A 21,293-nucleotide genomic window follows, 5' to 3' on the forward strand; every position below is an offset into this window, starting at 1 on the left:
TTCCTCGCAGGACATCCACAACCGATCGTCGACGCGCACCGCCCGGACCGAAGCTGCCGGCTCACCGCCATTGTTCACCCTTTTCTTCGTGGGATCTCGATGATCCGTGGCTCTTGCCTTAAAGGGAGCCGCTCAAGAAGGATCCATCGACGACCCAACGTCAAAACCTCCGATTCCAGGTACATTGGAGTTGTAAAACTATTTGGAAGGAAATTAGACTCTTGTACACAATATATGGACTGGGCTTGTATAATAACTTTATTTACAGGTTGTCCAGGTGGGGGGTTCCTCATGGAGAACTGTGCCTAGTGGTAGGGGCTCAGTATTCTGCCAATTGTTCTAACCAACTGCTTTCCTCCTATGACTATTGTTGTTTCCCTTTTTTAATTGATTTGTGTGACATTTGACCACAGTACAGTTGATGCACTTTAATGAAATCTGATAGTAATTGTGGTAACACATAGAACTGTGTATATATTTGCCATTGTAGATTAACTGAGCACAAAGTGAGTTATTGTGATTGTGTATATAACCTTGAACCTTAATTATATAAAGACTGTGTTTTCACTAATACATTGTGTGGACATTATCTTGTGGGTGCTTGGGGACTACACTGTGCTTAAGAACCGGCCTGCATCACCTCCTGAGAAGCTAGGCCTTGATTGCTCGACCATAGCTACCCTATAGAGAATCTTGGCTGTGGTCCTCTGCGCCTCTCCTCTGCCATATAGCGAGCAGCAGTACAGACACCACCCACCTGTGTGTTTCTTTACAGTCATCCTGCCCATACTCGCCCACCACCCCCTTGCACCTTACTGTACACTCTTGAATTCTGTTTCTTTTCTGTCTCTGACTGCTTTTACAGCAAAGCGGCACATTCCCACCACACCTTCTTTAATCTGCCCCTTTTGTGATGTAAGGATATTGTATTTGCCAGTAATTGCCCGTGTTGCAATGTTTTGTAAATAAATTACTGGTGGGCGTTTGGCAGCAATTCTCTGCTACATACAGAAGCATCTGTGGTTATGGATGGCATGGGGTTAAAGTTAGTTTGGGGGGTGGCCATCACCACAGCTATTAAAGGTGGATCAATCATATATTAAAGCTGAGGAATTCTCTCAGCGACTGCAGAAATGTTGCAGGCTACAGACCGCCACACAAAGCCAAAACTAGCTTTGCCAATGCCTGTTTTCGTTTGTTTTGTAAATGGAAGTGTAAATGTAATAGGAACAGACATACGCGGAATGGCAATGAACATTGTGTGATGTGTTACAGTGCCATGCGTCTCTTTGTAGGAGGAATAATAGCTCAGAGGCAATGCTTCTTTGAAACAAAACAACGCAACTGAATCTCGATCCAGCTCTTACAATCCACTTCTGGTATTAAAGGCATGGGGCCTCATTCCGAGGCTGGCGCTATCCATGGAGTAAAGAGCACCATGGTAAGCAACCATGGAGCTATTTACTCCATGGAAATCCGGCATGGTGAATGGAGTAATTACAGGTCCATTCCAAGGTTGGAGGGACCGGTAATTCCCCATTCACCATACCGGTTCCCCATCCCCATTCCTGCCCCCATAGGGCTCAATGGGAATGGGGAAGGAGTAAATTACGGCACGGTAAATTACGGTGCCGTAATTTACTCCAAGGTCCCTTTGCGGGTTGGATTTTTAACGCCTGCTAAAAGCAGGTGTTAAATGCCAACCCGCAAAAGGGAACTCGGAATATGGTGGTAAGTGTTAACGGTCACCGTTGCCATTAACGGTGACCGTTAACCCTTACCGCCAGCCTCGGAATGAGGCCCAAGGTCTAGTAAAAATGTTTATTGTCCCTACGGGTCGGCCATGTTTTTTTAAGCCTAAATGGCTCGATTTTAGAAAACTTTCCTATGGACCTTACCCGAGTTTTCGTCCATTAAACGCACGTGAAAACAAGCACCACGGAGCCGCCATTTTCTGATAATCCTATCATTTCCCCCATCGCCCTGGCTGACCTGCTTTTGCGGCACTAAATCAATTCCCCCGCCCCTGAGCCTGACATTATCCAAACATTCATATTCCCCGCCTCTCTCCGTGACGTTACTGTGCTGCGTAGGCAAACGGGCCCAGTCGTCTTCTACGCGACTCCACACAGAACCCGGAAACCAACACAGACCATCTCACAACACAGCGCGCCACAATTCGGAATATGAAACTGTACTTTAAAATAAAACAGCAACACGGTACATTTGGTAAAGTACATTTATTTTACATTAAATGTTTAGAGAATATTCAGCAATTGCCATATGAACTCCGAAAGCCATTTATTTTCTTTTATCTGTATCCGCCATAGTACACAGGGTGTTGCTTTTCGTTAAAAGAAGCACTTTGGAAGCACAGTGAACCGCAAGGCTGTTCCATCAACTAGACACTAGTCCATCGTAAAGGTTGATATGTTGCTTCTAGCCAGTAGTACTGCGTAAGGGCATGTGGGCCCTTGGCGATCGACCCATAAAATTGTCAGTGTGCTCCAGTTGTTCACACGAAGCTGCAGGTGTCTACTGTAAAAGCCATGTGCTGGTGTCTCAAACCGATGGCAATAGCAGAAGGGGAGCAAATACCTGTTATGAAAACAAAAAAATTATAATTAGTCTCGCCAGCCGATCTTCATTAATATTACTTATTTTATTTATTACAGCCAATCAGAAACTATTTGCTTGCAAGGATAGTTCAATGGAGTATGTTCGGCTCTAAAATCAATGCGAAAAGTAACGAAATAAATCGAGGCCAACACACAATGATAAACGACAGTTAGTCTACATGTGTGAGGAATGATATCATATATGATATGGCATTTGTAACGCGCCTATACTCAAGTGTTTCTAGGCGCGACGAGGCAGGTGGGGAATAAGGGCAGACAGACAACGATCCTACTAGGCCAGGTGTCTTTCTGATTGCGCATGGGGAAGGCGGGGGAAAGTGCTGTACATGGTTAGTTGAATACAAATTAAATAATAGGGCCAGCTGGTGGCAAGTGCAAGGTAAATGCCGGGAGAAGGGGCTGAAGGATACAGAGACAGTCCCGTAGTGCAGGTAGGCAGTGCAGGGAAAAGTGGCTGGGCCAAGGACCGAGATCGGTGAGACCAGTGGACCTGCATGCCCATGTGCCCACTACGAACACGTTTTCCTTGCTTTTCCTAGCTCTTCATTCATTCATTTATTCATGCATCCATTCATTAAATCTTCATTCCGGTATAAAAGCGTGTAAAGATTTACTTACATTATATTTGAAATTTCCATTGTGTCTCTTCGTAATGCAGTCTGTAAAACGGACCGTGCTCTTGACAACGATTTTTCGTATACTGAACTAAAATGAAACTCGTTCTAGTTTCTGAATTTTCTGCCTTATCGTCTCTTACGTTATTGCGCACCCCCTTCAAATGTAGTTCTTTCGGCATGGTCCCTGTCTCAAGGTCAAAAAACAATAGACCCTTATACTTCCAGTGCGACTTGTGGGCCTCATCTGGGCGTGAGCTGAAAATCAAAGCCGCTGTCCTTCGCATTCTTTATTTGCAAAATCACTTAGTATAGGCATCTGTGAGAACTTGAAGTTTAGAATCCGTCTATGTAGTGCGCCTCAATGTGCAAATGCGAACTGGCTTCTCTCCCAAATGCCACAGCCCGCGTGGCTGGCGCGTTCTCAGTGCCCCAATTTTGTCCCCGTTGTCTGCGAGCTTTGCAGCCCAAATTGAGACATTTAATTTTTGGCGGAAGGTCAGGGAAAGTATAAAGTACCACAGGAGTTGAGTTAAAAGTGAGATTTATTGTTTGTTTGTTTGTTTGTTTTATTATTTGCAATACTCAAGCCTCCCCTCAGTTAACAGTGCGCAGCATTTACATTTACATGAGATGAGACATGAGAAAAATATATACATACACATATATGAGGTGAATAGAGAGAATTCAAAGATGACACCCAGCTTGTTCGCCACCCATGATGATGAAGGTAGGGGTTAGGGTTACAGGTACACTGTATAAAAACATTTATTTACAAAAAGACAATCATATTGCAATTATTTAAACTGGGATTTGTACTTCACAATCAGCTGTGCTTCGGGTGGGCATGGCACAGTCGCAATGTTCGGTGGCAATGGATCACTGCTCTGCACAGAAACGTCCAAAATTCCATATCTGTGCTTCTCTAACACAGTAACAATAAGGCCTTTCACAAAGTCGAACTGCATTTCATCATAGACTGATTTGATCACCCATTGCTTACTTCATTTTGAAAACACCTTAGTGTAGCGAGGCATCCTTACTTTACCCCTAGTCCTAGATTGTTCACGTCCGACATTGCTGTTATGGGCCAAGACTGCTAGTAGAGTGCGATGTTTTATGCCCCGAAAGCTAAAATGCAAGTGCTTTGGCCTGTACTTTAGGCACATATTGTGGAACACCTCCAAATCTCCTGTGTGACATAATTCTGTCAGTCCTCTCAAATCTCTTGATAGAGATTTGTCGAAAACAATCTTCTCAATGGCTTTGTGTGTCGGTGAAGATGGAATCAACCACTTCTTCTTCCGTGCCTCCTCTGTGGACAAAGGGCCATGTTCACATTGGTGGAAATGTTGATTTGCTGTCCAGCGGTGAACGTTGGTACAGTGGTGCATCAGTGACCACCATTTTTCAAATAGTATTTCCACTGACCCTTCACAAGATTTTGAGCTCCACCAAAGATGGTTGGTGATAGAATGGGACCACTGCAAAATACTTTCAAAACCTTTTTTTTTCCCTGCAGCCGAGATTTTCTTATTGATTGATTTAGCAAGATGCCATACGTCAAATTGATGTTTAATATGTGGGAACTGCTCTCTCATTGTCTTGGCAATTGAAACGTGCCTATCCGTGGCTATGAGGTCGATGTGCATTCCCCTTGATTGTAGATATTCCACTGATTTTATAAATCCTAGTTTCTCCATGGCCACTGACGATATACATTGTGTTACCTGCACGACCACCGAACTCACAATTTTCTTACTATCCATGTCCTGAAAGTGGTAGGTGCAGTACTTGGCAGAAAATCCAGGGCTGTAGCACTGTCCATCACCGGCTAGCCTGAATCGTTTGCCTTCGAATGTACTTGCTAGAGACAATTGTTCAATTTTCCAAGCATCACTAATGGCCGGAAACAGATAATCACGTTGGTATATGCAGTACAGCGCTTTAGAAATGAAATGGAGTCCCACAAACTGAAAGAAAGCCTCTAACTTTCTAAAACTGGAGCCACTAAAAAGTGATGCAGATGCACACAGTAGATTGCCTGCTGGCAGTTTCCCCAGCATCGGTTGTGCAGACCATGAGAACCTATGATTTAATCTACAGGCGGCATTTATTTTGACGTTACTGCCTTTTATTTGACGAGTCACATTAATCAATGGCTTCCCACATACTTTCCCTCTAATGGAATGCACACATTTCAGCATACTTATAATTTCCATCAAACAACTGTCAAATACAATGTATTTGCTCTCTTTCATTAGACTGTCATCCTGCGTCAACGTTGTTTCAGCCTGTGACGTTGTGGAGATTTCAACACATTGGAAAGTAATATCGCTGATATGAAGTTCTGATGCGTCTATGGATGCTGCGGCTTGTTCATTCTCTGTCATTTCGACATCTATTACTTCAACATTTATGGGAGAACACAACAATGTCGACAGGTTTTTTGGTGGCAAATTTTTGGCGGGTGTAGATTGTGTGAATTGATCTGCAACTACTTCAGAGCTATCTTCAATACATTCAATAACATCTTCTTGTGGTGGTGCGGTCGCAATGTAGCTATGGTCCAATGCAACTTTGCTGTAGTCTCCAAACACAGTTAATTCATGTTCTGGCCATTGGACATGAGCATCTCGAGCCTGAACACGCCTCGCCTCAATTAATAGTTCCTCCATAGTGTACACGGTCTGGCAAGCCACATCTCTCATTCGCTTCACTGTCTGTGTATGTATAGTTCTGACACCCAAAGGTAACTGGAGGAGAGATTGGAAAAGGGATGTTCAGTTTAAACACAAGATAAAGTTTAGTACAATTGACTGGAAAAAACATAAAATTGTCCCCAGCACAAACATTTTTTTAAAGTTATGAACTGTTTGTAACTAACCTTTTTTTGTTTTTTTTCTTTATAACATTTTTGACTCGACCTTCAACATCTGCACGCTGTAGCTCCGATTCGTTCCCGCATGTCCTCCCTTCCTCTTGCGCTGCAACGACTATATTTTCTGTATCCGCATAGACAGCACGGAATGAGGCTCCATCGTCTCCCTGAAACATAGTACTTTCATTACTATGTATCAAAATATTGTTAGCATAAACACACGTGAGGACGAACACACGGGTACATCTCAATAGCCAAATACGATTTAAACATTGTGTGCAACAATCAAACGACAAGTATTCGACCAGTGATGATCTATTTCGATGGAGCTGTCAGTATCCATACCTCTGGCTCTGCATGGACTGCCATGAATGGTTGTATTGGAGAGGAGGCATCCGCATCTCCCTGAAACACAGTACTTGCATTAGTATGCTTTTCAATATTGGAAACACAACACACACTTGGGGTCGACGGCACAGGTACATATAAAGAGATAACCACAAATGATGCATTGTCCAAAAGAATCAAGGAAAATCTAAATATGATCACATTTCATCGACTTATTTCTCCGATTCCTTTACATCTGCATCATCTAAATGAGATGTTGTGATTGTGGTGTAAGCTCCGTCGTCTCCCTGAAGCACAGTACTTGGATTAGTATGGTTTTCAATATTGGAAACATAACACACACTTGGGGTCGGACGCACAGGTACATATAAAGAGATAACCGCAAATGATGCATTGTCCAAAAGAATCAAGGAAAATCTAAATATGATCACATTTCATCGACTTATTTCTCCGATTTATTTACATCTGCATCATCTAAATTGGATGTTGTGATTGTAGTGGAAGCTTCGTCGTCTCCCTGAAACACAGCACTTGCGTTAATAGGGAAGAAAGTATAGCAAATGGAATCACGTTATATGATCACGCATGATGGAGCTGTCATTATCCATACCTCGTGCTGCTGAAGAATATCTATGGATGTTGCAAATGTAGTGCGCACTTCCGAAAGCTGTTGCGCCGATTCGTATACTTATGGTCCCGCTTCCACTTCCCCTGGAATTACTTGAATGTCAGGCTCTGCATCAAGTGCAGGGGTTGACGCTCCATCAACTGCCTGAAATATAGTACTTGCATTAGTGAGGATTACAATAGTGAAAACATAACATACACCTGGGGTCGACAGCACAGGTACATATCAACGGCTAACCACGAATCAAACATTGTGTAGAACAATCAAACGACAAGAATTCCAGCTCTGATGCTGATGCTCGATGGAGCTGTCAGTATCCATACCTCCTGCTGGTGAAGAACATCTAGAAATGTTGTAGATGTGGCGGACGCTTCAGCATCTCCCTGAAAGACAGTACTTGCATTAGTATGGATAACACTAATTATAACTGAAAACAAACACCAGTGGACAATAACTAAGGTGTATATCAATTGGAAAGCACTAACCAAACATTCGGTAAAATAATTACACGATAAAATAAAACTATTACTTGACATGCATAAAACAAGTCTGTAGCGGATTAGCCTAGTAAGATTACCTGATACGCGCTGGAAGTGGTTGATAACTGCGACCACGTCAAGGATGTAGAATGTTCTTGTTTCAGATTCAAGTGATAGTCAAGAAGTTGTAAAGGTAAATTAATGATTGATAATGAAATGCCAATATTAAAAATAGCCATGTAAGGCAACAGAATACTTGAAAAATGCTCAATACAGCACAGTTCCCTGTTCCCATATATATACATTGCGTTCGTGGGTTATGAAATCGAAAAAGAATATATTGATAAATGTCATTATTCAAAAAACTATACACTCATATCAATATCGAAATTATTACAAGGGATAGAACACCTACAATATCAATTAATCCGTTCGGATACCTACACACTACCGCAAGGCCTAAAGCTAAATCCAGACACTTGACTCACCGGTGGCGGAATGTGGACGAATAGAGTGGGAATAGCGTTTTCGAGCAATTTCCGTTTCGTTCGCCGTTTATTCTTCTTTGTTACCCAAGATGTTGTGTACATGTCCAAGGAAAAGTGCCGGCTGCAGATGCGGTATCGATCACCCTCTTGTCCTGTAAGACTTGTTGGACTCTACTTTCCAGCTCATCCAGTGGATATCCGCAATGTCTGACCCATTCTCTTATTCGATCAACAGTTTTCGGGAATACATGCATTTTAGTGCCTTCAGATTTCGCATGGGTCTTCGAAGGGCAACCGCTAATCGAACAGCCAGGCATTGTTGATAAATCTGAAAAGTAAATATCGACATTATTATACAATCTTCAAGAATAAAGATTTGATACAAAAGTAAATGAATCATACAATGATCAATGCAAGGTTTGTTTTGGTCACAGGAACTATACGAGTTCATTATGTGCGGCTTAGTATTTGCATAAGTTGCAGAAATGTATAAATGATGTGACTAAAATCTGAACATGTGACTCATCCCTTGGATGTTCTGTATTGCACGAGAAGGAAACATGCTTACATTATAGACTGGACCCCCGAAGGATGCAATTCGATGACAATAGACACAGCTGAAAATAAATAGATCTATTCATAGCATAGCAATGGAAACTCAAGTCAATAGCAACTCGCAAATAGATAGAAATTTAAAAATCTGCGAAATATGACTAGGATACATGGCCTTACCTTGACCAACAAACAGTTGGATTCAGCAAGCAGAGCAGTATGTTGCAGGAGAATAGGTGGGTGGCCACAGGTAGCACACTGATGGGTTTGCTCTAAGCGGTCACAGAAGTTCACGAATAGCACGACGACGAGCAGCTTAGCGTAGATCTCAGTGGTTGCCAGGTAACACGTTCAGGAGTTGACATGCAAAGCACAAAGATGTTCTCATGAGACATATCAAGTGGTTTATAAAGTATTAGAAACAGGGGTGTGTTTGTGAATGAATGACATATGTATGTCGTGGTCTTAGGGGGGCCGCCTGCTTCAAGGGGAGGCCTGGCTGGAGACACGGGGTCTGAGGAGGCCATGTGACCGATGGCCCCTTGGCGTGGGATATCTTTTGAAGTGTACATGTACTTTGGCACCTTGGCCTTTCGCGCCCCTGACAGCCCCCCATGCCAGCGCTCATCCACTGGCGCGAACCGCCTTGATAGAGGGGGGTGGGATGGATGGGCCTGGGGCGTGCAGATAAGGCACAGGAAGACTGCTGAATGGAGACACACTTATGTGGATTGCAGGGGGGCGGCCTGCTTCAAGGGGAGGCCTGGCTGGAGACACGGGGTCTGAGGAGGCCATGTGACCGATGGCCCCTGGCGTGGGATACCTTTTGAAGTGTACATGTACTTTGGCACCTTGGCCTTTCGCGCCCCTGACAGCCCCCCATGCCAGCGCTCATCCACTGGCGCGAACCGCCTTTGATAGAGGGGGGTGGGATGGATGGGCCTGGGGGGTGCAGATAAGGCACAGGAACACTGCTGAATGGAGACACACTTATGTGGATTGCAGGGGGGCGGCCTGCTTCAAGGGGAGGCCTGGCTGGAGACACGGGGTCTGAGGAGGCCATCTGACCGATGGCCCCTTGGCGTGGGATACCTTTTGAAGTGTACATGTACTTTGGCACCTTGGCCTTTCGCGCCCCTGACAGCGCGCATCCACTGGCACGAACCGCCTTTGATAGAGGGTGGGTGGGATGGATGGGCCTGGGGCATGCAGATAAGGCACAGGAAGACTGCTGAATGGAGACACACTTATGTGGATTGCAGGGGGGTGGCCTGCTTCAAGGGGAGGCCTGGCTGGAGACACGGAGTCTGAGGAGGCCATGTGACCGATGGCCCCTTGGCGTGGGATACCTTTTGAAGTGTACATGTAGTTTGGCACCTTGGCCTTTCGCGCTCCTGACAGCCCCCCATGCCAGCGCTCATCCACTGGCGTGAACCGCCTTTATATCAATATATAGTATATCACCTTTATATCAATTATAGTATATCGTTGCTTATCAATAACAAATGCCACATACCGGAGATTCTTGTGAGCACAGACCCACACTTCAACCGGTGTATTATAGTGGTCAAGACCCTAAGGCCTGTATAATCCAATGGTAATTGTTAGTAGAGATATGTGTGTGACTTATAGAGACATAACCTACTGAAAGACTTTGAACAAGTGTTATTTAGTGCATGCATTATCGAGAATATGTTATGTTAGCTTAGATAGATAGTGACCACCCTGCTTCACAGCGACCAGACCTTCACCCATTCGGAGCACAGATGTCTGACGTCCATCCTTGAATGGAGACACACTTGATTCATTTAAAAAAACGAAACAACCGTTGTTAAAATATATGTGGTGTTTTATTTTGTATCTTATTTTCATGACACAAGAATACAATACTTTAAAGATTATACAGGTCAGGTTGCAGCACAGCGAGAGAAAATCCCCTGTACTGACCGCTGTCACTTGGGAACGTTTCTGTAATGGCACGAACTGCACAGGCAGGTATCACTCTTCGAACGCGGTGTCCAAGCCTCCCGTGGAGCCACCATGTAAAGGAACGATAGGCCACCAGCCTGTACCACCTGTGAAAAGGAATGAAACAAACTGTTTTTAAATGACCAAGAGAAGTTTAATAAACGTTTGTTGTCAATGACAATTCTTGTAACTAATGGCATTCTGCACGGACAAATTCTATCTAGACAATGCACACTATTGAACGACTTACATGCGTTACAATGATATGTAGAGGTAATTTTAGATATAGTAGAAGAACATGAAATAGGAGTGGCATGACAAGCAGAGTATACTTACTCGTTACTCGGATTACGAGGACGAACAGTTGCGCGAAGTTCGTGCATAAGCACCATCATTATTCTCAACACGGCCCGTGTGAGGCAGGCTGTCCTGAAGTCTGGCAGCTCGGTGATGCATTGCGGTCGTGGCTCGCCTTCCGAAATGTAGGCCAGGCATCCCGAGTTTTCTCAGCAGCAGCAGTTCTCGTCCTCAGTTGGCATTAGCTCGCACCGATTGCATGTGCACCAGACGGAGACGCCGTCCATGCGACTAGCCCCGGGCTCTTCATCTGTTGATTTGTCCTGCCAACTGCCGTCCGAATCCCCATCGTTTTTGCGTGCTTTCCTTTCCAGTAGTTCCTCCTCGATATACTCGGGCTCGTACATGTAGGGCATTATTGTAGCCATTGTGTGTTAAACAAACTAAAATAATTTATAGCGGTGGTACTGGTATCTGTTCACACGGGCTACAAGCGGCGAAGGTAGCTGACCAGACCACTGAAATGAGTCACAGAATACTCAAAGTAACACAGAGAGAGGAATGGAATCGAAAATCTGCTGCTGTGTGTTGTGAAACGGTCTGTTTATACTTATTGAGGAAAGAGGCGTCCTGCCATTTCCATGGCGACACGTCATTAGCTGAAGCGCAGCGAATGATGACACAAGACGTGCTTTGGCGTTGGGAAATGGGCGGTACGAGTCTGCTGATGACAGGCTCAGGGGTGGGGGATTTGATTTAGTGCCGCAAAAGCAGGTCAGCCAGGGCGATGGGGGAAATGATAGGATTATCAGAAAATGGCGGCTCCCTGGTGCGTGTTTTCGCGTGCGTTTAATGGACGAAAACTCGGGTAAGGTCCATAGGAAAGTTTTCTAAAATCGAGCCACTTAGGCTTAAAATAACATGGCCGACCCGTAGGGACAATAACATTTTTTACTAGACCATGCCTTTAATGCCAGAAATTGAGTCACACATACCTCATTGTACTCCCATGCAGGAGATGGTGACTATCCCTTGAATCCGTGGCTCCTCACCCCTGTTCGGATCCCGCAGACCAGGCACGAAGAGGAGTACAATCGGGTTCATATCCGTACCCGTGTTGTGATCGAGCAGACCTTTGGCCTGTTGAAGGCACGTTTCTGCTGACTCAACAGGTCTGGTGGAGCCCTCCTTTACGGGCCTGAGAAGGTGGATAAGATCACCATGGTCTGTGCTATACTGCTCAACATGTGCATCCGGTGGAACTTACCCCTGCCACCTGACATTGATCAGCAACCACCGGATGAAGATGGGGACGATGAAGTATAAGAGTAGTACGTCAGCCATGTGCCAATGCCCATGAAGGACGTGCTGTGTGCCAATCAGTTATGGATATTTATGTTTGATGCACTGATGAAGAGGGTGCATCAATTCCCACTCGCTGTGCCCTGGGATCGGGGGACTCTGGGTAGTGTACACTGTTTGGCATTACATTCTGACACACTCAATAAGCAATGTCCAGTCATGTTATTTGTTTCCAAATGAGATGTAATTATCAATTAAACTATTTACATAGATGAACAGCCCACCCACGATGCAACTGAATTGTCACAACATCTCGTCCATGGACTGCTGACGCTCCTCCATGCGGGTGATGCGGGCCTCTAGGTCACGTATGTCATTGACTGCTGGTGGTCGCATGGGAGATGGAGTTGGACTGATTTGAGGGCTTAATACGGGTCTAGCCGTCTCCTCCCCAGAGCTACCACCACATGACCCATGTCCCGGGGAGTGCTTTGGTGTGTGCCCCATGGATGGTGTTCCCTCAGTGTTCTCCGACATGCATTGCCCTGCCGTGTCAGCCTCGTCCTGTTGGACATCATCCTCTGCACTATTGGTTGCGGATTGGGCCACCTCCCCTGGGTCACAAGTGGCCGGTGACTGAGGATCCTCACCATTGCTGGCCGATAGTGTACCCTCCTCGTCCACATGAGCTGGCTGCAGTGGGGCGGGGGTTGTTTGGTCTGTGGGCTTGGGGGCCGGTGTGCCTTGTGGCAGGTGTGCAGTGATGGCACTCAATTTCCCAGGCCAGTGCACATTCCCATGTGTCGGGGGTGGATGTTCCTCAGGTCTTATGGCCTGTGACCCCTGTTTACTGGACTGCTGTGGCATGGGGGTGCTGGTTTCCATCCGCCCGGCCCTTGACGTGGACGGCCTGGTGCCATCATCTTCCCCTCTGCTTCTGCCTTGTGCTGTTGGCTTTGTTTCTGTGGTGGGCCTGTCATCACTGTCTGGTACTGTGCCTGTGTGGGATGGAGAGGCAGGGCATGAGTCATGGGTGTAGGGATATCCAACATATATTAATGTAAGTACATTTTGGGTCCTGTGCATTGCTGTCTGCATGTTGGAGGGGCAAACATGGCGCTTACAGGTGTTGGGTGTGTGGTGCAGTGTCTGTGCGTCCTTCCAGCACATCCATGTTGTGCATGCAGTTTGCTTGGTGGATTATGGGTGTGTCGTGGATTGCGTGCGGTGTACATGCCTCAGGGTGTGCGTGCCATGTGATGTGTCTCTAGGGCTCTGGTGTACACTTGGTGGTGGAGATGTCTGCACCATGCAGTGGGATGTGACACTGGTCGGGCCTGCTTCTCTGGAGTGCTGCATGTGTATGTCTGCATGCTGATGGTACTTGGGTTTTGAATTGCAGACTGGTGGTTTGTGCCAGTGGGGTTGGTTGCGTGTGTCCATGATAGGGGTGTGGCATTTCTGTTGGGCAGTCATTAGGAGGTTGTGATGGGAAATGTACTTGCTGTCATCAACTTGCCATTTGGACTCAGCCATTGTATTTGGGTTGGTTGTGTGTGTTCACCTTTGTGTAGTGCCAACGCAAACTCACCTTCGAAAGCCGATGATATGTTACTCCTGTCTCAGCATGCCTCACCCCTTCAATGGCCTCCATGTGTATCAGGGAGCAACACGTTTCCCCCCACCGTGCTAGCTTGATGGGCGTGGATGGGTCGCTTCCTGTTGCCTGGGCCTGCTGACGGTTAGTAGTCAGTATGTTGCGGACACTCAGCCACAGGTCGTCCCACCTTTTTTGGCATTCCTTTGTATTGCGTGTGGTTGTCCCCACTGTGAACACCTTCTGGACCTCCTCCTCCCAGATCTGTTTATTCTTGATTTGTGTTGTACGGCGCAGGTCTGTGGTGAACACCACATCTGCATGCTGGGCCATGGTGTCAGCCAGCATGTTTAGCTCCTCATCGCAGAAACGTTGTTTGCGCAGACGAGGTGTGCCTTTGAGGGTGGACTGTGTCATTTTCTGGCAGGCTGGGATCTCGGTTTTGGATTTCAGTCCCTGTAGCCATGGGATTGCAATGGATTGTGATTTTCAAGATGGCCGACGTGCGCTTTCCCGTTCCGGCGCGATGACATTAATACCGGTTCCGCTTATTAGCGGTCACACGCAGCCACAGGTCGACCCACCTTTTTTGGCATTCCTTTGTATTGCGTGTGGTTGTCCCCACTGTGAACACCTTCTGGACCTCCTCCTCCCAGATCTGTTTATTCTTGATTTGTGTTGTACGGCACAGGTCTGTGCTGAACACCACATCTGCATGCTGGGCCATGGTGTCAGCCAGCATGTTTAGCTCCTCATCGCAGAAACGTTGTTTGCGCAGACGAGGTGTGCCTTTGAGGGTGGACCGTGTCATTTTCTGGCAGGCTGGGATCTCGGTTTTGGATTTCAGTCCCTGTAGCCATGGGATTGCAATGGATTGTGATTTTCAAGATGGCCGACGTGCGCTTTCCCGTTCCGGCGCGATGACATTACTACCGGTTCCGCTTATTAGCGGTCAACGCTAATAGCGGTGCCCGTTAATAGCGGTGCCGGCTAATGCCGTTTCCATTGATGCCGGTAGTGCAGTCTGCGCTTTCCATGATGCCGGTAAGGGGCATTTTTGGGACTTTAGCGCCATGCCGGTACTACCATTACCGGCATTCCGCTAAGCTTGTGCACGCAAACTCATAATAGCTCACTATTAGCAGGCTCCTTCCTACACGGACATGGTATTTGCTCCATGCCGGTAAGGACTGTTTCTTACCTCCAACCTCGTTTGTCTTGGAGCTCTCATGGCATGGGATTATGAAATATGAGCAATGTAAAATTAATCTGTTACCATGGGGCTCCTAGAAAGTTGTGAACTAGCATCAATCAGCTCTCCACCTTTATTATTTCAACTCCAGGTGTGATTACTAAAAGGATTGAATCCCTAATGAGGGTTTCTGTGGCAAGGTGCTGGAAATTCAAAATACATATTACCTGTCTATATTGTGTGTTATCTGTTGGCAAGGGCACTTTGCTCCCAAGACACACACAGTGTCAACTTTCACACACATGTTCATGTATGTCTTTGTAACAAGTTGTTGGAGCCAAACATAGACAAAAGAGAAGGTATCAAAACCGGTTGGGTTGTTGTGGTCAATTAGTGAAGGAATATGGGAATTTGGTGAGGTGGACGATAGCCTGGGAGATTGAATCCGAACTCTCGTTATTTCTGAACCTCTCAGAAAATGCTGCATTCAACCTTTATAACAAAAGTCTACTGTTTTATTCCATGCATACAGATATCATGTTTATTACACAATGGTCAGGATTATGACATGGAAAAAGGCAGCAAGCAAAACATTTAAGATTTCTCTGATATACTATGCCACCATATTACACACCTATGAGGGCAAGACCAATACAGATTTACACATAAACAGTTCTCTCATATATGGCAAGCTTTGAACCCAATAAAATAGCAGGGGTCACCCTGACCTTCCATAGGGCATTTCAGTTTACAGTGGCAGATGTTGCCTGAGGTGATCATGGCAGATTTATCATGGCTATAGCCTCATGAAATTTGCTTTATTAGACACCCTGAAAACTAGACAAGAATCTTTTCTATCTGGAATTTTGAGTTCTTTGACCACTTTTGTGGAAGGCGAGATTATTCTATCAGGGTTCTCAATATGATATGGTTGGCTAAAAAGATAGGTCTGCACACAGGGGTACCCACTCCAATGAAAAGTCACTCTCCGAAAAAACGAATTTGTGCACCTGCGTTTGACAGACACATGGAGATCTCTCCGTCCGGGAGACATGGTTTATTCTTTTTATTCACATGTCCATCGCTCGTACTATGCACAGATTATACATTTGTAAACCTTGGATTATCTAGCAGACCTCTGGATGTGCATATAGGATCAATATCAGTCTGAGATCATGCCCCAGGTACTCTTTCGGTATAGTTTGACTTACAAGTACAACCTCCTCTGCGTTGGAAAGTTGATTCGAAATACCGAGAGGAAGAACTGCAAATCCGTGTTACCACATTTTTCACAAAAACCCAGATGATGCATCTGAACGTAATCACTGGGATACTCGTAAATCAGTCATATGATATGATATGATATGATATGGCATTTGTAACGCGCCTATACACAAGTGTTTCAAGGCGCAACGAGGCGGGGGGAACACGGGGAGACAGACAACGATCCTACTAGGCCAGGTGTCATTCAGACCGCGCAAGTGCAAGGGTAGAGGGGACTGGGAAAAGTGCAGGGGGAAGGGGAGAGGGGGAAAGTGCTGTACATGGTTAGTAGAATACAAGATAAATAATAGGGCCGGCTAGTGGCAAGTGCAAGGAAAGTGCAGTAAAGGTTAGTAGAATACAAGATAAATAATAGGGCCAGCCTGTGGCAAGTGCAAGGTAAGTGCTGGGAGAAGGGGCTGTGGGATACAGAGACAGTCCCGTGGTGCAGGTAGGCAGTGCAAGGGAAGAGTGGCTGGGCCAATGTCATGATGCCTACCCCCGGAGCACCAGGCCAGGCCCAGCACCCCCGGAAGCAGGCATCATGCCCTCGGGTAAAAGCCCAGCGGCCCCTTATAGGGGCTCATGTTGGACATCAGTCCTGGTGCCATAGGCGCCAGGCTCATAAAGGGAGGTGTTTTGTGCACTTACCTGATGCAGACCATGCTGCACGCTTCAGGCCTCCCTGAGACCTGAAAGGGACTATTTTTTCATAGGGACTATTTTTTCACTCGGGCGTGGCCAGGGAAGGATACATACCTAGTTGGGGAATGATACATACCTGGGACTTCTTTGGAGGCTATTTAAGCCACGCCCAGACAGCAGCTCATGCTTCGCGTTGTTCTGCTTCCTGCAGCTTAACGCTCACCGTGTCTGCTCCTGCTCATGGACTCCAGCCACGCCCGCCTCGAACCTGGAAGACCTGCAAGGAAGGAAGAGAAGAGAAAGGTGAAAACCAAGGACTATTTCAAACTTCTTACCTGCATCCGGAATCTTCTCGCCAGCATCCCTGAAGAAAGACTTCCATTTAAAAGCATTGTGTTGCTCGCTGCAGCGCCACGCTTCTCTCACCTGTCCTCGAGACATCTCCCGGCTCCATCGCGGCTGTCAGCATCGGACGCCACATCTCTGCACCTAGGGGAGAGAGGAAGAAACAAAAGGTGAGCAGAAGGAACACAGAAGGAAAGCCTGATTAACAGCCATAATACTTACCGGCTTTTCTTCCACATTTCAGGTCGGCGCCGCCCCATTGGCAGGTACCGTACCCCGGCCCCTTGGGGAAAGGACAAGATACATTTCTGGGGAATGATAAGGACATTTAGAGGGATCGCCCTCATCACTACTCACCTCGGCAGTTTAACCCCTCGACGCATCGCCTTCATTCTGCACCTGAAATAAAGGACAGATCACAGGTTAGAAAGACAACATAAAGGGGGCCTCACTTGAACTTTGAACTTTCATACTTACGGCGCATCGCTCAGGAAAGTCAAGTGGATTTTGCCAGCGCCATTCTGAAAACCAGTGAAGTAACTGGACGAACGTGCACCCCTGCACCAGAAGCAGGATGGGGAGTTCATCCTTCCAAACCATAAGGTGAGCTTAAACCGGGGTTTGGAGGAAGTTAGAGAGGAACGAAGGGGGAAAGGGGAGAGGTAGCACACTATTCTACAGACTGTTAATCCCCTTTCTCATCTGCAGAAGGATATTCCTACGGGCCAGGCAAGCACGATTTGGAGGTCCTGTCCAATCGGTGTTCCGGGTCCTGCGCATCACGCCAGAAGAGGCCACAGCAATCCAGACTAGACCAGCACCCCCGTGGGAACCAGGTGAGCGTTACAGCCAAGGACCGAGATCGGTGAGTGGTCCAGTAGCAGATTCGGTGCAGATTCAGTGGTTTTAGCAGGGGAGAGAGGGAGAGAAAGCGGAGGCAAAGAGGAAGGTTTTGAGGTGCTTCCGGAACCGGAGATGGTTCTCTTCAACTTTCAGGGAGGCAGGAAGGCTGTTCCAGAGGGAGGCCCCTGCTGCGATGAGAGATCTACCCCCAGCTCGTTGCTTGGAGATGCGGCTGACCCTGAGGTAGTTGGAGGTGGATGAGCGAAGAGCTCGAGAAGGAAGATATTTAGGAAGAGAGAGTTGGCCGAAGGCCCCAGAAGGCCTTGTGGACAATACAGAGGGTTTTGAACTTAATCCTCGCAGCCACTGGGAGCCAGCGCAGTGATTTCAGTCCTGGAGAGATACGGTCCTTGGGCTTGAGGCCAAGGACAAGTCTCGCAGCCCTGTTCTGGATGAGTTGCAAAGGGCGAAGAGTAGAGGCAGGAAGATTTAGATAGAGGCTGTTACAGTAGTCCAGCTTTGAGAGAACCAGGGCTCTGGAGACAGTGAGCTTCTCGGGGAAGGAGAGGAAAGGAAGGATCCCTCTGAGGAGGTGTAGCTGGTAGTGTGACTTCTTAGAGACGTCAGATATGTGTGGAGAGAAAGAGAGTGTGGAGTCGAAGATGACCCCAAGGTTTTTTGCCTTGCAGGTAGGCGCAGGAGGAGGGCCAAGGGGGGCCGGCCAGAAAGCTGCAGGGAAGGAGGGAGTGGGTGTGCCGATAAGTAGAATCTCAGTCTTACTGGCATTAAGGCAAAGGTCGTTGGCGGCACACCATTCCTGGATAGCAGAGAGACAGTCAGAGATGAGGGAAGGGGAAGAGGAGGCCGAGGGTAGCCTGAAAATGTGCTGGGTATCATCCGCGTAGCACTGAAAGTAGGGACAGAGAGCGGCGATGCAGTGAGCAAGAAGTGCCAGATATTGGTTGAACAGCCATATAGCAGCAATGGACGAGACCAAGTCCAGTATCAGCAACAAACACGATTGCAGACCCTGTTAATCAATCAAGTTCTACACTTGACACTCCAATGATGGAGTCAGATGTTCAAGCAGCAAATAACTTCCTTAAGCGAGACAAGGCTGTGGGACTGCATATTCTTATTGCCACCTTTTACAAAGGCTTTTTAGAACAGCTGACCCCGGTATTCACTTAGCTATTTAGCTACTTTGTCTCAGAGTGTTCACTTCCACTATGTCGGAATGTAAGATAATGGTGTTTCTGAAACCAGGGAAACACCTCCCGGAATGTGGCTCTTATCTCCCAACAACACTGATTAATTTAGATGCTAGACTCTACAAGAACATCCTTTCCACTAGATTTGATGGTTGTATGCCAACCCTTATAGATGCAGAACAATGTGGCTTTATCCACGGACACCAAACATTGACAATATACAGGGGGTCCTATGCCTAACTGAAAATTCGCAACATGCTAATCTCTCATGGTGCTGATTGCACTAGATTCTGAAAAAGCATTTGATTGCATGGACTGGTTCCTTTTGATTAAAAAAAAGTTCTTCCCCTGCACAGAGTGCTTTGGCCTTTGTTTGTATACAGATACTGCTACCATCAAATACAGCAGTGTAAGGACAGATTTGGAGTTATGAAGTTGGATAGATTTACCCATGCGTAGATTAAACATTGCCACTGATTAAACAAGCTGCACTCACTCCATTTGAAAAACTAGTACCACCCCAGAATGGTTATAAAACACATAATTATCATATTCTATAAAACAGTCAAAGATGTCGAGCAATACAAACTATAGCAAAACATTCAGAAAATACTCTTAACACAACGTTTACAGACGAAGAGGGGAGGGACTTGTGGATGGATGTGCCACATGTCAGTAGATCAAAGATGCAGCATATAAAGTTGTATTCAACTTGCAAATAACTCTGTGCTGTCTAAGTTAGATTGTTGGATGCTCTGCAGATCTCTGCTGGCGTGAACGCAATCAAAGGGGAGATATTTCCACATCCGGTGGACATGCCCACAACCATTGGAAGAAGTTTCTCAATGAAATAGATCAATCTATTTGGTTCAATAAAATCATTTGGTTCATGACCTCGTTGCTGTTTTTATTGATGTATTTTGGGCATGGGTTCCTCAGGGGAGTTAGTTGAAAATGACATATGCTCTTATGCGATTTCTAAAGAAAATCTGCTTAGTTGAATGAAATATTGCAGTTGTGGGGATTTTTCTGTTTTGTTATGTGATAAAAGATTGATGTACAAGCTAAGGGTTGAATTTTCTTTTTCAGGTTTTATCTCAATGGGATTGTTGATTGTTTTATCTTCGTTTGTGTAAGGTCTATATGAAACCATGAGCACAAATAAAAAACATTTTTAAAAGAATAAATAGATAAAATACTTGGACAATGATACATTTGTTGAGGCTATTGCTTTTAGGGATGCATGACCAACAATTACATGATCTCTTAAATATAGAGTGTAAAATACCATTTTGTCTGTCTACTGCAGCAAAACCACTATGGAGAAGAAGTCAGACCCAACCCATACACACAATGGGTGTCCTGTGTGTGGGAGTTGGTGGAGGTGGAGCAGGTTTCATTCTCCCTCTCTAGAGACTACAAATCCTTTTTAAGAATCTCATCACCTATAGTGGACTTTCTGAAATCAGATTATAATGTTCTCTCTTCTCTGCAGAGACTATGGATATTGGGCTGCATCATTTAAAAGAGAAATCCCATGCACCGACAAATTCTCTCAACTTGATATATTGTTTGTCAGAGGGCAGATTGGTGTGCGTCGCAGAGGGGGAGATGATGGGATGTGGTCCGAGGTTATTTTCTTACCTAGCTGTAGTTCACAAGTCAGATCAGTTAGTGTTTACTTCGTTGAACCCTAGGAGTAGCCTACTGTGATTAGACATGGTATGCCCTCTGTCTTTAATGATCAAATATGTGTTTCATAATTTTTCCCTGGGAATATTGACATCTTGAGAGGAATGGGTTTTTTCAGGAAAACTTTGGACACAAGTGTTGCTTTGTGTGATGATTACTGTGATGTTTACCGTTTTTCAATTTGTTTTATTTTTCCATTAACAAATATGGGAACATCAGGTCTTCATCTGAAATGATAGGCCTAATATTGTTTAAGAAGATTCCTGTAATGAAAATTAAAGAAAGGGGATTTTAAATAGAACTAGATGA

Source organism: Ambystoma mexicanum, chromosome 6q, assembly GCF_040938575.1.
Source record: "Ambystoma mexicanum isolate Mex_15411 chromosome 6q, UKY_AmexF1_1, whole genome shotgun sequence".
NCBI lineage: Eukaryota > Metazoa > Chordata > Amphibia > Caudata > Ambystomatidae > Ambystoma > Ambystoma mexicanum.